At 45.9% G+C, this 20,257-nt stretch overlaps 1 protein-coding gene across 1 annotated transcript in view; it reads right to left on the reverse strand.

The window, feature by feature from the left end:
- The window catches only part of TSHR (thyroid stimulating hormone receptor), a 235,771-nt gene that overhangs the window by 94,212 nt on the left and 121,302 nt on the right, over positions 1-20,257 (reverse strand). The window lies entirely within an intron of this gene.

The following is a 20,257-nucleotide window of genomic DNA, read 5'->3' on the forward strand; positions in this document are numbered from 1 at the left end:
ACCCCCCCCTTGTCCGTGGATTCCGAGGTGGGGGTTATAATCTCACCCATGGATGAGGATTCAGCGGAGGGGGAAGAGGAGGAGGAGGAAGAGGAGGACGAGCTTGCTGAAAGCACACAGCACTCCATTCTCCCCAACAGCCAGGAGCTTTTTGTGACCCAGACGGAATTACTCTTCCAGCCCTCCCAAGCCACTAGCCCAGACAGTAAAGCCATGGAAGCGACCTCTGGTGAGTGTACCTTTGTAAATATAAAACATAGTTTAAAAGCAAGCATTTTTTAATGATTGATTTGCCATGAGGGCTTGCATGTATTAGCTGGCATTAAAGTTACTGGAAAAGTCTGTTAACATGTCTGGGGATGGAGCAGAAATCCTCCAGGGACATCTCTATGAAGCACTCCTGGAGGTACTCCAAAAGCTTTTGCAGAAGGTTTCTGGGCAAGGCAGCCTTGTTCCATCCACCATGGTTGGACACTTTACCACGCCATGCATGTAGCAAGTAATCGGGTATCATTGCATGACAAAGCCTAGCTGCGTATGGTCCCGGTGATTGCAGGCATTCAAGAAGCATCAGTTCTTTATCTCACTGTGTTATCCTCAGGAGAGTGATATCGTTCATGATAACTTGGTTGAAATTCAGGAATTTAATTAAGGGGACAGAGATGGCCATTCCTACTGGGCTGTTTGCCTGTTGCTTAAAAGAAATCCTTCCTTGCAGGTAGCCATGCGGGGGAATGGGAGGAGGGTTAATGGCGCTGAGCTTTTTAGCGTTTGGCCAGCAGGAATCTTCCCAGCTACCAGCCACGCGGTGGGGGGGGGGTAGGAGGAGAAAGGCGGGGGGTGATTAGCAGTGATCTGCCATTATACCAGCCATGTGGTGGGGGGGAGGGAGAAAGCAATTCCAGTGTTAGGGTTAGGGTTTTGCGTCTGCTGCTCCCTGTAAAAGAAGCAGCACAGGGGGAGAAGCTGTATGCCTTACCACGACCGCATGGAAGCTGAACTGTGATGCCCGGGCCTGCGTCTGTGTTGATCTGTTACACCATAGCCACAGGCACTCAATGGTAAAAGAATCCAAATGCGACCTTGTAGTGAAATCACATGTGCTATGTAAGGTGAATAGTGTTGTTCACTGTGAAAGAGTATAGCCATTGTTCTGTGAAATGTATCTTTTATAATCATTCTATCACTATTTTCCCCCACTCATGCAGCTGCAAATTTTTCAAGCCACCCTACTGCATCCCGAAGGCTAGCTCAGATAAGGCGGAGGAAGAAGAGGACACGAGATGAAATGTTCACAGAAATCATGGCAGTAACCCGCAATGAAAGAGCTCATCTGGGGGAGTGGAAGGACGAGTTAGCAAAGTACAGGAAAGATGCCAGTGAACGTGAGGATAGGAGGGACGCTCGAGATGAGAGGTGTAGGCAGGAAGATCAGCGGTGGCGGGATGCAACGCTGGAGCTGCTGCGTGATCAAACTGACATCCTCCGACGTCTGGTGGATCTTCAGGAGGAGCAACGGGGTCACAGAGTGCCGCTCCAGCCCATGTTTAACCACCCTCAGTACTCACCATATGTTCCATATCTTCCTCACCCAGACATGTAAGAACGCGTGGGGGAAGGCTTTCTGCACCCGCCCACTCCACCCCCGTGGACAGTCCAACCAAAAGGCTGTTATTACATTGAAATGTGTTTAATGGCCTTTTCCTTCCCTCCTATCCTCCTCCCAAACCACTCCCGTGATACCTTGTTATTTCTCTTACTCTTTTTATAATTACATGCTTTTTAAATGAAGGGGGAGGGTGGGTTGCTTACAGGGAATGACTTTTAATAAAGAATACATGCTTTTTAAACGATAGTAACTTTATTTCCATAAGCAAGCTGTAATGGAAGGGGGAGGGTGGGTTGCTTGCAGGAGGAGTCAATAAAGGGGGGAGGTTCATGAAGGGGAAACAAACACAGCAGTCACACCGTACCTTGACCCGTGATGAAACTCGTTTTCAAGGCTTCTCTGATGCGCACCGCTTCCTGGTGTGCTCTTCTAATCGCCCTGGTGTCTGGCTGCGCGTAGTCAGCGGCCAGGTGATTTGCCTCAGCCTCCCACCCACCATAAAGGTCTCCCCCTTACTTTCACAGAGATTGTGGAGCACACAGCAAGCAGCAATAACAAAGGGGACATTGGTTTGGCTGAGGTCTGAGCGAGTGAGTAACGTTCTCCAGCAAGCCTTTAAACGGCCAAATGCACATTCTACCACCATTCTGCACTTGCTCAGCCTGTAGTTGAACAGCTCCTGACCACTGTCCAGGCTGCCTGTGTATGGCTTCATGAGCCATGGCATCAAGGGGTAGGCTGGGTCCCCCAGGATAATGACAGGCATTTCAACATCCCCAACTGTTATTTTCTGGTCTGGGAAGTAAGTCCCTTTCTGCAGCCGTTTAAACAGAACAGTGCTTCTGAAGACGCGAGCGTCATGAACCCTTCCTGGCCATCCCACGTAGATGTTGGTGAAACGTCCCTTGTGATCCACCAGTGCTTGTAGCACCATTGAAAAGTACCCCTTGCAGTTTATGTACTGGGTGCCCTGGTGCTCCGGTGCCAAGATAGGGATATGGTTCCATCTATCGCCCCCCCACAGTTAGGGAATCTTATCGCAGCAAAGCCATCCACTATGACCTGCACGTTTCCCAGAGTCACAACCTTTCGTAGCAGCAGCTTAATGATTGCTTTGGCTACTTGCATCACAGCAGCCCCCACAGTAGATTTTCCCACTCCAAATTGATTCCCAACTGACCGGTAGCTGTCTGGCGTTGCAAGCTTCCAGAGGGCTATTGCCACTCGTTTCTCCACTGTGAGGGCTGCTCTCATCCTGGTATTATGGCGTTTCAGGGCAGGGGAAATCAAGTCACAAAGTTCAAAGAAGGTGCTCTTACGCATGCGAAAGTTTCTCAGCCACTGCGAATCGTCCCACACCTGCCAAACTATGCGGTCCCACCAGTTTGTGCTTGTTTCCCAGGCCCAAAATGGGCATTCAATGGGTAGAACCTCCCTCATTACCAGCAGGAGCTCCAAAACGCGGGGGCCCAGGGTTAGGGAGAAATCAGTGTCCATGTCCTCATCACTCTCATCGCCGCGCTGCCGTAGCTGCCTCCTTCTCTCCGCGTTTGCAGTTCATGGTTCACCACAGACAGCACAAGAAGGCGCGAGGTGTTTACAACGTGCACGATTGCGCTATTGATCTGAGCAGGGTCCATGCTTGCTCTGCTATGGCGTTTGCTCAGTTCACCCAGGAAAAAAGGCACGAAATGGCTGTCTGCTGCTTTCAGGAAGGGAGGGGTGAGGCTGTACCCAGAACCACCCGCGACAATGATTTCTTGCCCCATCAGGCACTGGGGTCTTAACCCAGAATTCCAAGGGTCAAGGAAGACTGCGGGAACTATGGGATAGCTATGGGATAGCTACTCACAGTGCAACGCTCTGGAAATCGATGCTAGCCTCGGACCATTGACGCACACCCCCGAATTAATGTGCCTAGTGTGGACGTGTAAAATCGACTTTATAATACCTGTTTAATAAAACCGGTTTAAGTTCATTCGAAATTATGCTGTAGTGTAGATGTACCCAGAGAAGCAACTGGAGTTCACTTTGTTGAGGGTACTAAGCCCCAGTTCAGGTTCTTTCCCCCAACTCCACTTGGCCTGGAGCAATGAACCGCAGCCAGTGGGAGCTGCGATCGGCCAAACCTGTGGACAGGGCAGGGAAACAAACTGGCCCGGCCCGCCAGGGGCTTTCCCTACACAAGCGGCATCCTAAGTTTGGGAAACACTGGGGTAGCGAAACAAATATGGCCTGTGAGCTGTGACTGCAACAACCCCTCTTAAATTACATAGTAAGCAGACCATAAAGACAGCCTACATTCAGAACAGTATTGAATAAATTGAATTGAATAAATTGAAAATAAATCTTTCTCGCGTGAATTTAACAGAATTTTTAATTCCACTTTTTTCCCCACAATGACAGTCACAGGTGATATGATAAGAAGGCAATGTGCTCCAGTGGCAGGTTACTAGATTGGAAGCATGGAGTCCTGGATTTTGTTCTCATTTCTGCATCTGACTTCCTAATGGGTGATCTTGCAAGTCACTTCTCTTTATACCTCCATTTCCCCCTCTGTAAGTAATTGTAATGCTTTGTAAATGCTTTCAGATGTATGAATAAAAAATAGGTATTATTAAATCCCAGGGTGAATTTGTGTTATTTCCACCTATTTCTCTGACTACACCCCTGGAAATACTAAACCGTTGTAAATGTGCAAAAAGAGTATATGGAGGTTTACATTTATTTTTATTTAATTATTCCAATCACATTATTCTCTTAACTATTAACTGAATGGGTTCATTTTAAAATAGCATGTGTATTATAATATTTTCTTACTCTTAAAAATGTTGCTAGAAACAGTAACGTTTCAAGCCACTTTATTTTGTTGCATGTATCACAGTTCAGGGCAACTGCACCTATATCCCCACTCAGGGGTCCCCAACAGCAACCACTCTAGGCTCCTGGCTTCTCAGGCATCACCTCATTTGGGTGAAGACCCATGTCTTTCTTCCTCCTGACCAGAGTTTTTTCTCCCCAGGCTTCACAGTCCCCCATTTACACTATGACATTCCCAGCAAGCCAGCCTGCTTAAACAGGCTGGTGTCTATACTTTTGCTCACTCTGTAATAGCCAGAATTCACAAGTTTCCACACAGCTCTTTATAAGTGAGAACATTTATTCTTAAGCTGAAAGTATTATAGAGAAGACAATATAAGAACCTTACACACATGCAAATAAGCTTATCAGAGATCACCCCCAACTCCAACCAGGGCTCTGGTAAGAGTCAGTCCTTTAAACCCCACCAAAGGAGTTTTTCTGTACTTAAAAGTTCATAACAGCTTTACCTCAGAACAAGCATGCTAAGGGGGCAGATCAGACTGTTTCTCGAATCAGTTTGGGCCTTTTTTCTCCAACCTTTGACAAGAGGCAATCAGTAAACAATCACCTTTTTTGGGGGGGGTAGCTTTAAAGGCTGGGTTTTTACATAATCAGGGGTGGGAATTTGTATTCACATCCCTGAGATTCCCCAGGAAAACACTTTATATTGTTTGTCCCAAAAGTTCATTCTCCTCTGGCACACTGATGAGTGTAGTCCTTTGAAATTCATAACACTTCCCATGATTCACATCCCATCTTCCACCCTAGAGAAGTTACATGCAATCACAGCCCACAATAACATATAACTTCTGCATTTGCAGAGGGGGCAAAAACCTAACTGGTTTCAAGACTGAGCTTGGTAAGTTTGTGGACAGGATGGTATGATGAGACTGCCTACAATGGCAGGTAACCGACCTGCAACTACTAACAGAAAATATCTCCAGTGGTTGGTGATGGGACATTAGATGGGGAGGGCTCTAAGTTACTACAGATAATTCTTTCCCAGGTTTCTGGCTGGCAGGTCTTGCCCACATGCCCAGGGTTAACTGATCACCATTTGGGGTTGGGAAGGAATCTTTCCCCTAGGTCAGATTACCACAGACCCAGGGTTTTTTTGTTTTTGTTTTTTGCCTTCTGAAGCATGGGGCAGGGGTCACTTGCAGGTTTAGACTAGGGTAAATGGTGGAGTATCTGTGACTTGAAATCTTTAAATCATAATTTGAGGATGTCAGAACCTGAGCCAGAAGTTAGGGGTTTATTTACAGGAATGGGCGGATGAGGTTCTGTGGTTTACAATGTGCAGGTGGTCAGACTAGATGATCATGATGATCCTTTCTGGCCTTAAAGTCTATGAGTCTATGAGTAATACAATGTACTTAAACTTAATTCAAAAAGGTTTTTAAAGGAAATATCTGTCACAATATGGTCAAAATAAAATATAAAAAATCAAACCATGAGGTAAGACAAAAAATTAAAACATATCTGCATATAGCTTTTTTCAAACTGTGTTTTATATGAGTAGTTAGAAAAAATGTGTTAAAGCCTTGTTTCAGTCACCGTCTCATACATCAACTGCTGAGCCTTGGATTTTGAAATGCTTTACATGGCTGAGCCTCTCCCACTTGACTGCACTGTATTTTTAGTAGGTTGGACAGCACCAAATAGAAAGTGAACATGACTAGTGTAATAGGGTCAACCACTTTCTCAGTACCCCCTTGCGGCCTGAGGTCACTCTACTGTGGCCCAGTCTCCCTACTTTTCAGAGTTCTCTTAATCAGACTATGAAAACAAACTCTCCATCAAGTCCATGTTCCAGTCTTTCCTGCTTAGGATGACCAGATAGCAAGTGTAAAAAATCAGGACAGGCGGTGAGGAGTAATAAGCTGGTGTCATTGGCGACTGGAATTCTTATGAGAGGAATCTTGGGTCTTCCTCCTAGATGACCAGATAGCAAGTGTAAAAAATCAGGACAGGCGGTGAGGAGTAATAAGCTGGTGTCATTGGCCTCTGGAATTCTTATGAGAGGAATCTTGGGTCTTCCTCCTAGATGTCCTTGAAGTACAACTTGGAGACAGTTGAGGTAGCTGACTTGTTCAGAGACTGGTATACAGAGAAGGTCTCCTGGCCTGGATCAGAGACTGGGCACAGCAAGCTCACCATCATGAGGATCCAAAGTTTGATCTCTCTGTTTTTTCTAGCTCCAGATTTTAATGCCAGACAGAAATTGCACTTTTGGGTTATATGAGTTTCCCTCAGGTAACGAATGCACTGGGAGCGTCCGTCACTTACTAGGATTGCCTCCTGGTATAAGTAGCAACATTTAAAACCAGGAGAACCAGGCATGCCCTTCCAGTAATGTAAAGCTCCAAGGAGGAGAGAAACAATCTAATAGGTAACAGTCCTTACAGCTAAGAACGATAACATATACAACATTTTTTGCAGAAAAAATAAAAGGTTTTTTTTTAACTACTGCTACTACTAGAACTACCTAACTGCCACTAGTAGTTCTTACAGTAGTTAGTTTATTATAGTTATGGGGACACAACTGAGGTAAAAACTCAACACAGATGACTGAGGTTGAGGCAACTGAGAAGGATCTAAGACCTGTTCACATGTGCAGTGGTATATACTGTAAAAAACTCATGGTGATCAGTGGAGGTCCCAGATGACTAGAAAAAGGCTAATGTCATGTCCATCTTTAAAAAAGGGAAGGAGGGGGAACCAGGAAACTACAGGCCAGACAGTCTCATCTCAGTTCCTGGAAAAATCACGGAGCAGGTCCTCAAGGAATCAATTTTGAAGCTCTTGGAGGAGAGGAAAGTGATCAGGAACAGTCAGCATGGATGCACCAAGGGCAAGTCATGCCTGACTAACCTGATTGCCTTCTATGATGAGATAACTGGCTCTGTGGATGAGGGGAAAGCAGTGGATGTGTTATTCCTTGACTTTAGCAAAGCTTTTGATACGGTCTCCCACAGTATTCTTGCCAGCAAGTTAAAGAAGTATGGGCTGGATGAATGGACAATAAGGTGGATAGAAAGCTGGCTAGATCACTGGGCTCAATAGGCAGTGATCAATGGTTCCATGTCTAGTTGGTGGCCGGTATCAAACAGAGTGCCCCAAGGGTTGGTCCTGGGACCAGTTTTGTTCAATATCTTCATTAATGATCTGGAGGATGGCGTGGATTGCACCCTCAGCAAGTTTTCAGAGGAGTGGTAGATATGCTGAAGGGTAGGGATAGGATACAGAGGGACCAAGACAAATTAGAGAATTGGGCCAAAAGAAATCTGATGAGGTTCAACCAAGACAAGTTCAGAGTCCTGCACTTAGGACGAAAGAATCCCATGCGCTGCTACAGACTAGGGACCAAGGGGCTAGGCAGCAGTTCTGCAGAAAAGGACCTAGGGGTTACAGTGAACAAGAATCTGGATATGAGTCAACAGTATGCTCTTGTTGCCAAGAAAGCTAATGGTATTTTGGGCTGTATAAGTAGGAACATTGCCAGCAGATCGAGGGACGTGATCATTTCCCTCTATTTGGTATTGGTGAGGCCTCATCTGGAGTACTGTGTCCAGTTTTGGGCCCCACACTACAAGGAGGATGTGGAAATATTGGAAAGAGTCCAGTGGAGGGCAACAAAAATGATTAGGGGGCTGGAGCACATGACTTATGAGGAGAGGCTGAGGGAACTGGGATTATTTAGTCTGCAGAAGAGAAGAATGAGGGGGGATTTGATAGCTGCTTTCAAGAAATTCCAAAGAGGATGGATCTGGACTGTTCTCAGTGGTAGCAGATGACAGAACAAGGAGCAATGGTCTTAAGTTGCAGTGGGGGAGGTTTAGGTTGGATATTAGGAAAAACATTTTCACTAGGAGCGTGGTGAAGCAGTGGAATGGGTTACCTAGGGAAGTGGTGGAATCTCCTTCCTTAAAGGTTTTTAAGGCCTGGCTTGACAAAACCCTGACTAGGATGATTTAATTAGAGACTGGTCCTGCTTTGAGCAGGGAGTTGGACTAGATTACCTCCTGAGGTCCCTTCCAACTCTGAGATTCTATGATTCTAATGATTCAAACTGAGTAATGCATGTGTGGGCTGAACAGACACTGTTACGTGACATTTTCAAAGGCACAGAAAGCACAAGCACAACTAGAGTGAAGCACCCATAGAGAGACTACTCGAAGAACAACCTTTTGTTACATCCTTGAATGGGAAACTGAGCTAGGCTGCAGCAGACATCCCTCGGCAGAAGAAGGTGAAATACAATAGATACGTCTACTTGCAGGGATTCAGTGGAGAAAGCAAAAGTAGTGATAATTATGGATAGTCTTACCCAATCACGCTTACTAGCAGAGGAAAGGTGGGGGGGAGGCATGTGGGGTCACATTGCCCCCTCCCAGATTACTTGGTCAAATGATGTGGCCAGGCCCCCTCCCTGCGAAGCAGCTGAGCCGGCAAACTGCACTGGGCATGGAGAGGCAGAGCTGCAGGAGGGGTTGCTGCTTTAACTCTGCCAGGAGAGGCAGAGGAACAGCTGAGAACTACACGGAGGGGGCACTGCTTTCCGGAAGGGGAGGGGGCATGACTCGATCTATTCTGGAGTTGTGTCCCCCCCACTGTCAGGAGGCACGGGTCGTCTATGCTTACTAGATCACTAGGACTACAAGCTTAATGGTGAGAATGATAGCAAGTATTCCCCATCCCTACTGAAGCATTAGTGATTTTACTAGCTGAGTTCACCTAACTGGAAATCTCTGTACATTTTCACCTGTGAGTACTGTTGATGGAATGAGACTATGAGCATGTGTCTGATGGTATGGCTGGTGCAGTAATGATTTGTATTACAAATAGGAAACCTGTACAAAAGATTTAGTCCGACAGAAAATGTCAAGGTTCTCTTCACCCACAGTTTCTAACACAATGGTGAGGGTGGGTGGCCTATAAAATACCCCACTGTACGATGAAATCCAATGCCTGCTACCAATTAGGTGCAATAAAATAGCAGGAATATTTGGGAAGTAATGATGATACATCTAATGGGTGGATTGGTGATATGAGATGTAGAGCTTTAAATGTGTTTTAACTCTTAGTTTGGTATTCATTGGCAGAATGCATCCACCCTGTTGCTTTTGCAACAATTTGAATTTATAATTTACATTTTGATTTGGCTGTTTCTAGGTATGACCCAAGAACTCCTCAATGCCAAGTGGCAAGGGCGTTACAACAATATCCTGATTCTAGTATGTACATTCTGCACAAAGAATGCCATGTGAGGTAATAAATGAAAGTCAGGGTCTTGCTGGTCATTGTCATTGTTAGGGTCTATAAACACATTTCATGTCCAAGGAGTTATGTACATATAGCAAAAATGTTTTAAAGTCTGTATCAAGCCAGAGTTGACAAGCAGGTTTTCTGTAATATGTTTCATAAACACAGGGATGTTTATTCACCTGTCACTGTTGAAATGTGAATTAAGTGTTGCATCATTCAGAATGGGCATTCCATCACTCATCTAAGCTAATTGCAGATGAAGAATTGTAAGAATTTCAGAAAGGAAGAGAAGTTTACTCACCTTGTGCAGTAACTGAAGTTATTTGAGATGGTTATCCCTGTGGGTGCTCCACTTTAGGTATCTTGGTTCTCTGTGCTTGTAACTGGAGATTTGTAGTAGCAGTGCCTAGACAACTGCACGCACGCGGCAGCCGTCCCACTCCGAATGATTACCTAGCATGCGCAGCCAACCATCCCCCAGTTCCTTCTCTACCCCAGAGGATTGGCATGAAGCTCAGAAGGAAAGGGGAGGGGAGATAGTGGAGCACTCACAGGGACAACCATCTCAAAGAACTGCAGATACTGCACAAGGTGAACAACCTCCTCCTTCTCCTTCTCCTTCTTCTTCTTCAAGGATGTCCCTGTGGGTGCTCCACTTTAGATGACGGTTGAGCAGTACCTCTCCATGGAAGGGAGAGGCTTTGGAGTTGGTTCACTTATGGTGGATAACACCATGAGTCCAAACTGAGCATCTGCAGCTGATTGCTGTTCACTAGAGTTTAGTGAAGTATGGGCAGATGCCCAGACAGATGCTTTGCAAATGTCTGTGATGGGCACATTATTGAGAAAGGCCATAGATGCTCATAATGCTCTTGTGGAGTGTGTGCAAACTCCTGGTGGAGCTTGCAGGTCGCTGTTTTGGTAGCACAAACGGATACATCTGGAAATCCATTTAGTCTCTGTTTTGAGATGGTTTGGCCCTTCGAACATTCTGTTATGGAAACAAATAGTCAAGATGATTTTCTAATGTTTTTGTTCTTTCTGTGTAGAAGGCTAACACACTGCAAATGTCCAGCATGTGAAGTGAGGCCTCCCTGCTGCCGGCATGCAGCTTTGGGAAAAATACAGGTAAGTAAATGGGCTGATTTAAATGAAAAGGGGAGGCCACTCTGGGTATAAATTTGGGATACAGTTGTAGGATTACTTTATCCTTGAAGAATGTAATATAACGTGGGTGTGCCATTAGGGCGCCTAATTCTCCAACCCGTCTTGCTGACGTGATGGCAATGAGGAAAGCCACCTTCATCGATAAGTGTAACAAAGAACAAGTTGTGTGGAGTTCAAACGATTTCCCCATGAGACTGCAGAGAATAAGGTTGAGATCCCACATGGGAGTAGGGTTTCTTAGCGTGGGATAAGTGTTTTTTATGTCTTTAAGGAAGCATTTAGTCATTGAATGAGCAAAGATTGTGACTCTGTCCACCTTATCGTGGAAGGATGTGATGGCAGCCAACTGTACTCTGATGGAGCTAAGGTTTTCTTCGGCTCTGTAGGCGCCAAGCTGGGGAGTTTGGCTTTAGTGCATGTACCTCCATGACAGCTTGCCCGCATAGGGTGTTTAGCTCCTCAGGAAGTCTTAGTACTGGACATTCTTGGTGCCTCACAGTCCAGCGCTCTCAGTGCCATCAGTACCAGGGCAGATTTGTCCACCAGGTTAGCAAGTCCTTTACCGGTACCGGTGGCAGATTTTTCACTTGGAGATTTCTTTCTTTTAGGTGAATCTCATTGTGACAATTAGTGTGACCGCTTTTTGGCTGCCTTTTTGGGATCAGGCTCCTTAGCAGCTCTTTTTGAAGTAGATCCCCTGTCAGACGCTGCAACTAGTGACCATTGGCCAACAGGCATCCTGGACTAGAGGTCGGATGCTGGTCTGAGAGATTTCTCCATCATCAGAAGTTTCAATTGGAGATCCCAGGCTTTCCTTGACCTAGCAGTTAATTTTTTGCAGTGTGGACACTTTTGGGCGATGTATGTCTCGCCAAGGCAGTGGACACACTGTGCATGGCCATCTGAGACAGGTATTGAAAGTCTGTAGGTCAGGCAGTGTTTAAAGTCAGGAGAGCCGGGCATGCCTGAGAGGGTAATTGCTTTGGAGAAAGAAGAGGGATAACCACATTTTTGTTTCTCTCTTCTTGGTTTTTTTCCCAAAGCTGAGTACCCGCTGAAGAGGCAGGGTAAAAGGGAAGGGGAAAATCTATAATTTTTTTAAAGAAAAAAAATAAAGTACAATATAGGATATAAAGAATGAAATTTATAGCCAGCAGTGCTGAATAGTTAGCTATGTGCAACTGGAGCATAGCTAAAGAACAGGCTTTCCGCTGGAAAAGGTCAGGGGAAATGTGGGACCCTTACCGAATGGGGGAGGCAATCTAGTGACAGATGATGTGAAAAATGATTAAGTACTCAATGCTTTTTTTGCCTCGTCTTCACAGACAAGGTCAGCTTCCAGACTGCTGCACTGGGCAGTACACTATGGGAAGGAGGTGAGCAGCCCTCAGTGGCAAAAGAACAGGTTAAGGACTATTTAGAAAAGCTGGACAAGCACAAGTTCATGGGGCCAGGTGCAATGCATCCGATAGTGCTGAGGGAGTAGGCTGATGTGACTGCAGAGCCATTGGCCATTATCTTTGAAAACTCATGGTGATCAGGGGAGGTCCCGGACGATTGGAAAAAAGCAAATATAGTGCCCATCTTTTAAAAAGGGAAGAAGGAGAATCTGGAGAACTACAGTCTCCAGTCACCTCAGTCCCTAGAAAAATCATGGAGCAGGTCCTCAAGGAATCAATTTTGAAGCACTTGGAGGACAGGAAGGTGATCAGGAAGAGTCAACATGGATTCACCAAGGGCAAGTCATGCCTGACCAACCTGACTGCCTTCTATGATGAGATAATTGGCTCTGTAGATATGGGGAAAGGAGTGGATGTGATATACCTTGACTTTAGCAAAGCTTTTGATATGGTCTCCCGCAGTATTCTTCCCAGCAAATTAAAGAAGTATGGATTGGATGAATGGACTATAAGGTGGATAGAAAGCTGGCTAGATCATCGGGCTCAATGAATAGTGATCAATGGCTCGATGTCTAATTGGCAGCCAGTATCAAGCGGAATTCCCCAGGGGTTGGTCCTGGGGCCAGTTTTGTTCAACATCTTCATTAATGACCTGGATGATGGGATGGATTTCATCCTCAGCAAGTTTGCGGATGACACTAAACTGTGGGAAGAGGTAGATATGCTGGAGGGCAGGGATAGAGTCCAGAGTGACCTAGACAAATTGGAAGATTCGACTAAAATAAATCTGATGAGGTTCAACAAGGGGAAGTGCAGAATCTTGCACGTAGGACGGAAGAATCCCATGCACTGCTACAGATTAGGAACCAAGTGGCTAGGCAGAAGTTCTGCAGAGAAGGACCTAGGGGTTACAGTGGATGAAAAGCTGGATATGAGTCAACAGTATGCCCTTCTTGTCAAGAAGACTAATGGCATATTGGGCTGCATTAGTAGGAACATTGCCAGCAGATTGAGAGAAGTGATTATTCCCCTCTATTCGGCAATGGTGAGGCCACATCTGGAGTACTGCATCCAGTTCTGGGCCCCCACTACAGAAAAGATGTGGAAAAATTGGAGAGAGTCCAGCAGAGGGCAACAAAAATGATTAGGGGGCTGAACACATGATTTATGAGGAGAGGCTGAGGGAACTGGGCTTATTTAGTCTGCAGAAAAGAAGAGTGAGGGGAATTTGATAGTAGCTTTCAACTACCTGAAGCAGGGTTCCAAAGAGGATGGAGCTAGGCTGTTCTCAGTGGTGGCAGATGATAGAATTAGGAGTAATGGTCTCAGGTTGCAGTGGGGGAGGTCTAGGTTGCATATTAGGAACAACTATTTCACTCAGAGGGTGGTGAAGCACTGGAGGTGGTGGAATCTCTATCCTTATTAAGGCCCGGCTTGACAAAGCCCTGACTGGGAAGATTTAGTTGGGGTTGGTCCTGCTTTGAGCAGGGGGTTGGACTACATGACCTCCTGAGGTCTCTTCCAACCCTAGTCTTCTATGATTCTATGAAATGATAGGGTAGCTCACTACAGCTAAACAAACACTATCAGGAATAACTAAAAACAATTGATGTATCTGAGGTAAGAGAAGGTGCTGCTGTTGCTCCGACTCAAGCCAAAGTGGTAGAGAAGGAACTGGGGGACAGTTGGCTGTGCATGTTAGGTAACCACTTGGAGCAGTGTGAGATGGCTGCCATGCATGCACGGCCAACTGAGTACTGATACTACAATTCTCCATTTACAAGCGCAGGGCACCAAGCCACCTAAAGTGAAGCATCCACAGAAACACTGCTTGAAGAAGAGCTAACAGTTAGAGAAACACAGCAGGAAAAGAAACCCTAATCTTGAGATACACTTCAAAGTCTTGCTGGATTATGTTTGGGGAACAAAGAAGACACCCTGTCATCCTGCACATAGAAAGTAAATGGGCAGTGAGTTTACATTCATGAAAACAGGATCATAACCAGCCTTGGTTGAAGATGCTTTGGGTGAGACAAGTTAATGTTCTGTCTAATTAAGTTTAATAGTTTAATGATTTTGTTGTGTGTATATAGAAACCTTTTGTTATCCTCACTCACTATTTTCTTGAATCTTTGATAATAAATTTATTTTCACTATAAATAAATCTCAGTGCTGTGGTATTAATCGAAGTCCTGATCCTGAGTTGAATCATACAAGCTGGTGTGTACACTGTTCCCTTGGGACCAGCAGACCTGGTATTTCTGTGAATATTGAGTGGATAAGGAGCTGGACACTGCAGGGGAATACTTCAAAGGAGACTGGGCCCCAGAATTCACTTATTGTTAATCTGCAAGGACCACTCAAACAGTAAGGCCCACAAGTGCAAGACAGGAAGAAGAAAAGGCCACTTCAGCCAGACAGGATATAAGCTGCTACCCATTCAGAGGAAAAGGTCACATTAAGTGGGAATGCCCATATATGGAATGAGGAGTGGGGGAATATTGTAGCTGGAGTGGGGTTACTGGAAGCTCTCAGAAGAGAGTAAAAACAAGTTCTCTAACAGTGGTCTGAAGATGAGATGGAGGTTAACGATTCAGTGGCCCAGTGCTTGCTTGTGTGGAGCACACCGGTTTAACTAGTGGTTTTGGGTGGGTGGGTGGATGGGGGAGAGGACACTCTAGGCATACAGGGCATACATGGGGAGGGAACCTTATCCAGTGACAACAGTCCCATTGGGAGTACATGGGGGGTTCCAGTGGAAAAGGGTTGGAATAATGCAAACTTCACCCCATCGTATGGTCTTAGGGACTTATGGGAACCCATTCCCTCTAAGTAGATGAAGGGAAGCCTGGTCTAAGGAACCTCAATAGAGGGTAGAAAACACAGAGCTAGGATCATGCATAGTGCTCAGAGTCCACAAGGAGGGATACAAGTAAATCCTAGACAGGAAACAACAAGACAGAAAAAGTGAGGCTCAATGAGGAAATGCTGAGGCAGAGGAAAAACAGGACAGAGAGAACCAAGACAAATTCTAACAGACCAGGAGAGTGGAACCTAGGTGTAAAATACTAGGGTATAGATGAAGCTGGAGAAGGGAATGAAGGAGCAAAGGGTATCTGTACAAGGACAACCCAAATACAATCAAAGGAGAACCTGCCATACCACCGTTACATGGCCCAGAGCACAGAGCAACCTAAGTGGGATCCAAGCCCCTCAGACTGCAAGATACTAGTTGGGAAAGAATCCCAGTGGGCTCTAAAAAGGACAGGATAGATTCAGGGCAAAAAACTGTAGTTGTCTGAGGTTTGAGCCACAATGGAGTTGTGGTATAGGCCCTTCACCTAGAAATGCTTCTCCTGTGGATGGAGAATGGGAAACCCTCACAGATGGAAAGTCAAATTAAGGTCCAGTTTTATCTATAACCTTCAAAAACACACATCATTGGTTATCATTTGACTTTGAGCAAATCCCTGCTGGAAGGACAATGATTAACGCAGGTGCCCCTCCAATTACCTTTTCAAAAAATATTTCTGAAGAGCTCTAGCATGATCAGAATGTGCACAGTCTGAACCTATTTGGATTAAATTGTATCTGAAGGAAATTTTCTTCGTATAGCTCTCACTGACAGCATTCTAATGGCTGCAGTGGTTTCTATTTTAAATTGCATACAAGTTAATATAATCCTAGGTATAACATCTGTCTCATAAGCTGTAGTTCTGTTGGTGACTACAACAAACACTTCATATTTAGTTAGAAAAAAACATTTAATATATTTTATCAGGAGGAAGACTTTTGCTTGGCAAAATAAAAAGTCAATGCTGAGTGTGTAATAGGAGTGCCTGGAGAGTTATTTAGTGTGGAAAATTCCAGCATGATTTATTATAGAAAACTCTAAGTCAGATATTTATTTTATATTAGATCCTAGGGATGAGAGAGAAAAAGGGAGGAAAATATTCGTCTTCATTTACAAGGGAACCCTATGAGATGCAACTGGCACCACAATATTCCTCAGAATCAACAGTCTGCCTATCTTTCATAGGCTTAAAACAATGCAAAGCCTGATCACGAATTAAGTCTCAACTCAGCCTCTAATTTGTGGAAGCAGTTCTGTGTCTGCAAATGACAGCACTCACAATGCATTATAGATGCAAATAGTATCATTCAAACATCAAGGTATCTGTTTGCAGCAATAAAGCAGGTAGTTAAATGCCTAAAAGTTGACAAACTATGCTCGCAACTGTGGAAGAAAAGTTGCACCTGTAAACTTAAAAGCCACAAATATTCCTATATTAATTAATAACATGAATGTAACCTCTTTGGGGTTTAGAGAGCATGGCTCCTTTAAATCTTTTCTTCTATGGGGGAGAGGGAGAGTGAGGAAAAAAGAGAACGCTACTCACCTTGCAGTAACTGAAGTTCTTTGAGATGTGTGTCCCTGTGGGTGCTCCACTCTAACTGTCAGTGCATCCCGGCGCCGTTGATCAGAGATTTTCGGTAGCAGTGCCTGGTCAGGACACAGGTGCTCAGATGGTATCTCCCATCTCACTGGAATCTTCCTGAGCACCTACGTCTCGCACCCCTCTCAGTTCCTTCTCTACCGTGGAGTGATTTTACTTGTACTCCATAGTAGAGGAGAGGAGAGTGGGGAGTGAAGCACCCACAGGGACACATATCTCGAAGAACTTCAGTTACTGCAAGGTGAATAACTTTCTCTTCTTCTTCGAGTGCTGTCCCTGTGGGTGCTCCACTCTAGGTGAATGTGTAGCAGTACCCACTGTGGTTGGTAGGACTTTGGAGGTATGGCAGTGAGTACTGTAGATAGTACTGTATGGCCTACTATGGTGTCTGCCGTGGTGTCTTGCGTGAGAGCATAGTGTTTTGCAAACGTGCGTTCAGATGACCATGTAGCCACTTTGCAGATGTCAGGAATGGGAACATTGTGTAGGAAGGCAACGGATGGTGACATAGCTTGAGTAGAATAGTTCTAATGCCTTTGGGGGGTTGAAGATTTTGCATGCGGTAACAGGATCTGATGCAGTCAGAGATCCACTTGGACAGACGTTGTTTAGAGACAGCACTACCCTTTGATCTTTTGGTAATGGAAACAAAGAGTCATGGGGACTTACAAAATGGATTAGTCCTGTCTAAATAAAAGGTGATTGCTCGTCTGACGTTGAGAGTATGCAGGGTTGCCTTTTGTGAAGTCTTGTGAGGTTTGGGATAGAAAGTAAGTAAGTATATAGGTGGTTGAGGTGGAAGGTAGATACCACATTAGGAAGAAATTTAGGGTGTGGTCTCAAAGTGACTTTGTCTTTGAAGAAGATTGTGTAGGGAGGGTGGGCCATCAGGGTGTTCATTTCACCTACTCTCCTTGCCGATGTTATGGCAACTAAGAAAGCCACCTTTATGGACATATGGAGATAAGAGGAGATAGCCAAGGGCTCTAATGGAGGTTCCATGAGAGCGTGCAGAACGAGGTTAAGATTCCATGCAGCAGCCGTTGGGTAAATTTCAGGGTAGAGATTTTGCAGGCCCATGAGAAATCGTTTTATGGTGGGGTGAGTAAAGAGTGAATAACCTTCTAAGAGGTCATGGAAGGTGGTAAGCGCCACCAGGTGCACTTTGATGGAGCTGAGCAAAAGTCCATCTTGTTTTAGTTTCAGGAGGTAGTCTAGAATGTTAGAGAGGGTCACCGTACTGGGCGCTAAGTGATTACATGAGCACCAGAGGGCGAAATGCTTCCATTTCTGCAGGTAGGTTTTACGACTGGAGTTTTTCCTACTGTGCAGGAGGACATATCGGACTTCCTCAGAACAGGCTAGTTCATGGGTTTGGAACAATGAAGGAACCACGCTGTGAGGTGAAGCTTTTGGAGCTGGGGATGAAGAACCCATCCATTGTTCTGGAAAAGGAGATCTGGCCTGTTGAGGAGAGCCCGCGGGTGACAGGAGGACATGCAGAGTAAATAGGGATACCATGTCTGTCTCGGCCAAGCCGGGGCAGTAAGCACGACCCAGGCCGTGTCGTCTACAATCTTCCAAAGAACTCTGCGTAGCAGGGGGAAGGCATACAGGAGAGACTTGCTCCATGGGATGAGGAACGCGTCTCCTAGGGATGCAGTTCCGAGTCCCACTCTGGAGCAAAACCGGGGACATTTTCGATTCTGGGTTGTGGCAAAGAGGTCTATTGATGGGGTGCCCCAGAGGGAGAAGAGCAGTTGAAGTATTGTGGGGTGCAGTTCCCATTCGTGTTATGTCGAGAAGTGCCTGCTGAGTGCGTCGGCAGTAGTGTTGTGGCAGCCCCGTAGGTAGGAAGCAGTGATCTGTTTTTGATGTTCTATACACCAATTCCATAGTTGGATGGCTTCCATGCAAAGGGAATGTGATCGGGCTCTCCCTTAGCATGTATGTACTACATCAACAGACATGTTGTCTGTTAAGACCTGAATAGATTTGTTCCTTATGAGAGGAAGAAAGTGAAGGCACGCTCGTCTCACTGCTCTGAGCTCTAAGAGATTTATGTGTAGGTGCGTCTCTGATGCGGACCACTGGCCTTGTGCCTTGTGTCCCCCTAGATGTGCTCTCCAACCGATTAGGGAAGTGTCTGTGGTGAGCATGAGTGTTGGGAATCGCTGCTGGAAGGAAACCCCAGTGCAGAGGTTCTCTGGTCTTGTCCACCAATGTAGGGAAGCTAGAATGTTGGGAGGAGGCGTTAACAGCATCCCTAAGGTGTGTCCGTTGGGTTTGAAATTGGAATTGAGCCAGCCCTGAAGACATCTCATGTGCAGCCTGGTGTATTGGACCATGAAGGTGGTGGCTGCCATGTGACCAAGGAGCTGTAGGCAGAGTCTTGCCTGTGTCCTTGGATGAATAGAGAGCGTGTGTATGACCTGCGTGATAGCGAGGAATCTGTGATATGGGAGCGAGGCTCTGCTCTGGATTGAGTCAAGATGAGCTCTGATGAACTCGATCTGTTGTGTAGGTGTCAGGGTGGATTTTTGGATGTTTATTTGGAGGCCTAGGCTGTGAAAGAGGGCGATAGTGAAACGGGTAGTTTGGAGTGTATTGCCATAGGAGTTGCCTTTGATGAGGGAATCATCCAGATATGGGAAAAGCATGATCCCATGTTTATGGAGGTGAGCCACGACCACAGCTAGAGTTCTGGAAAAGACTCTCGGCGCTGTGGAAAGGCTGAAAGGAAGAACTCTGTATTGAAAATGGTCGTGACTGATTGTGAAGTGTAGAAAGCGTCTGTGAACTGGATGAATTGATATTTGAAAATAGACATCTTGTAGGTCGAGTGCTGTAAACCAGTCCCCTTGATCCAGTGCAGGAATTATTGCGTTCAGTGTGACCATTTTGAATTTCTGTATCCTCATGAATTTGTTCAGTCGGCATAAGTCTACTATAGACCTCCATCCCCCGGTCTTTTTCTGGGTTAGGAAATAATGGGAGTAGAAACCTTTCCCTTGATGTTGCATCGGCACAGGCTCCATTGCACCTAGCTGTAGAACAGGGACCTCGAACATGTGGCCTGCAAAGTTATTTTCTGTGGCCCGCGAGCTCCTCACAGCCCTTCCACCATCCCCCAGTGTTTACCTAGAGTGGTTTTGGCCTGGCGTGCACCAGGGGCAGGGCAGGCTCCCTGCCTGTCTGCCTGCCTGCCCTGCCCCCGCACTGCTCCAGGAAGCGGAAAGAACGTGGGGGAAGAGAGGCGCAGGGGCGTGTTGATGTTGCTTCAGGCACTGGCCCCAGCAGCTCCCACTGGCCGCGTTTCCCCATTCCCGGCCAATGGGAGCTGCTGGGGGAGGTGCCTGAAGCAACAGCAACACACATCCCTGTGCCTCTCTTCCCCCACATCCGCTTCCCAGAGCAGCACGGAGACAGGGCGGGCAGGCAGGGAACCCACCCTGCCCCCAATGCGCACCAGGAGAGAGCCTGCCCCCCAAACC

Source organism: Gopherus evgoodei, chromosome 4 (assembly GCF_007399415.2).
Source record: "Gopherus evgoodei ecotype Sinaloan lineage chromosome 4, rGopEvg1_v1.p, whole genome shotgun sequence".
In the NCBI taxonomy this organism is placed as follows: domain Eukaryota; kingdom Metazoa; phylum Chordata; order Testudines; family Testudinidae; genus Gopherus; species Gopherus evgoodei.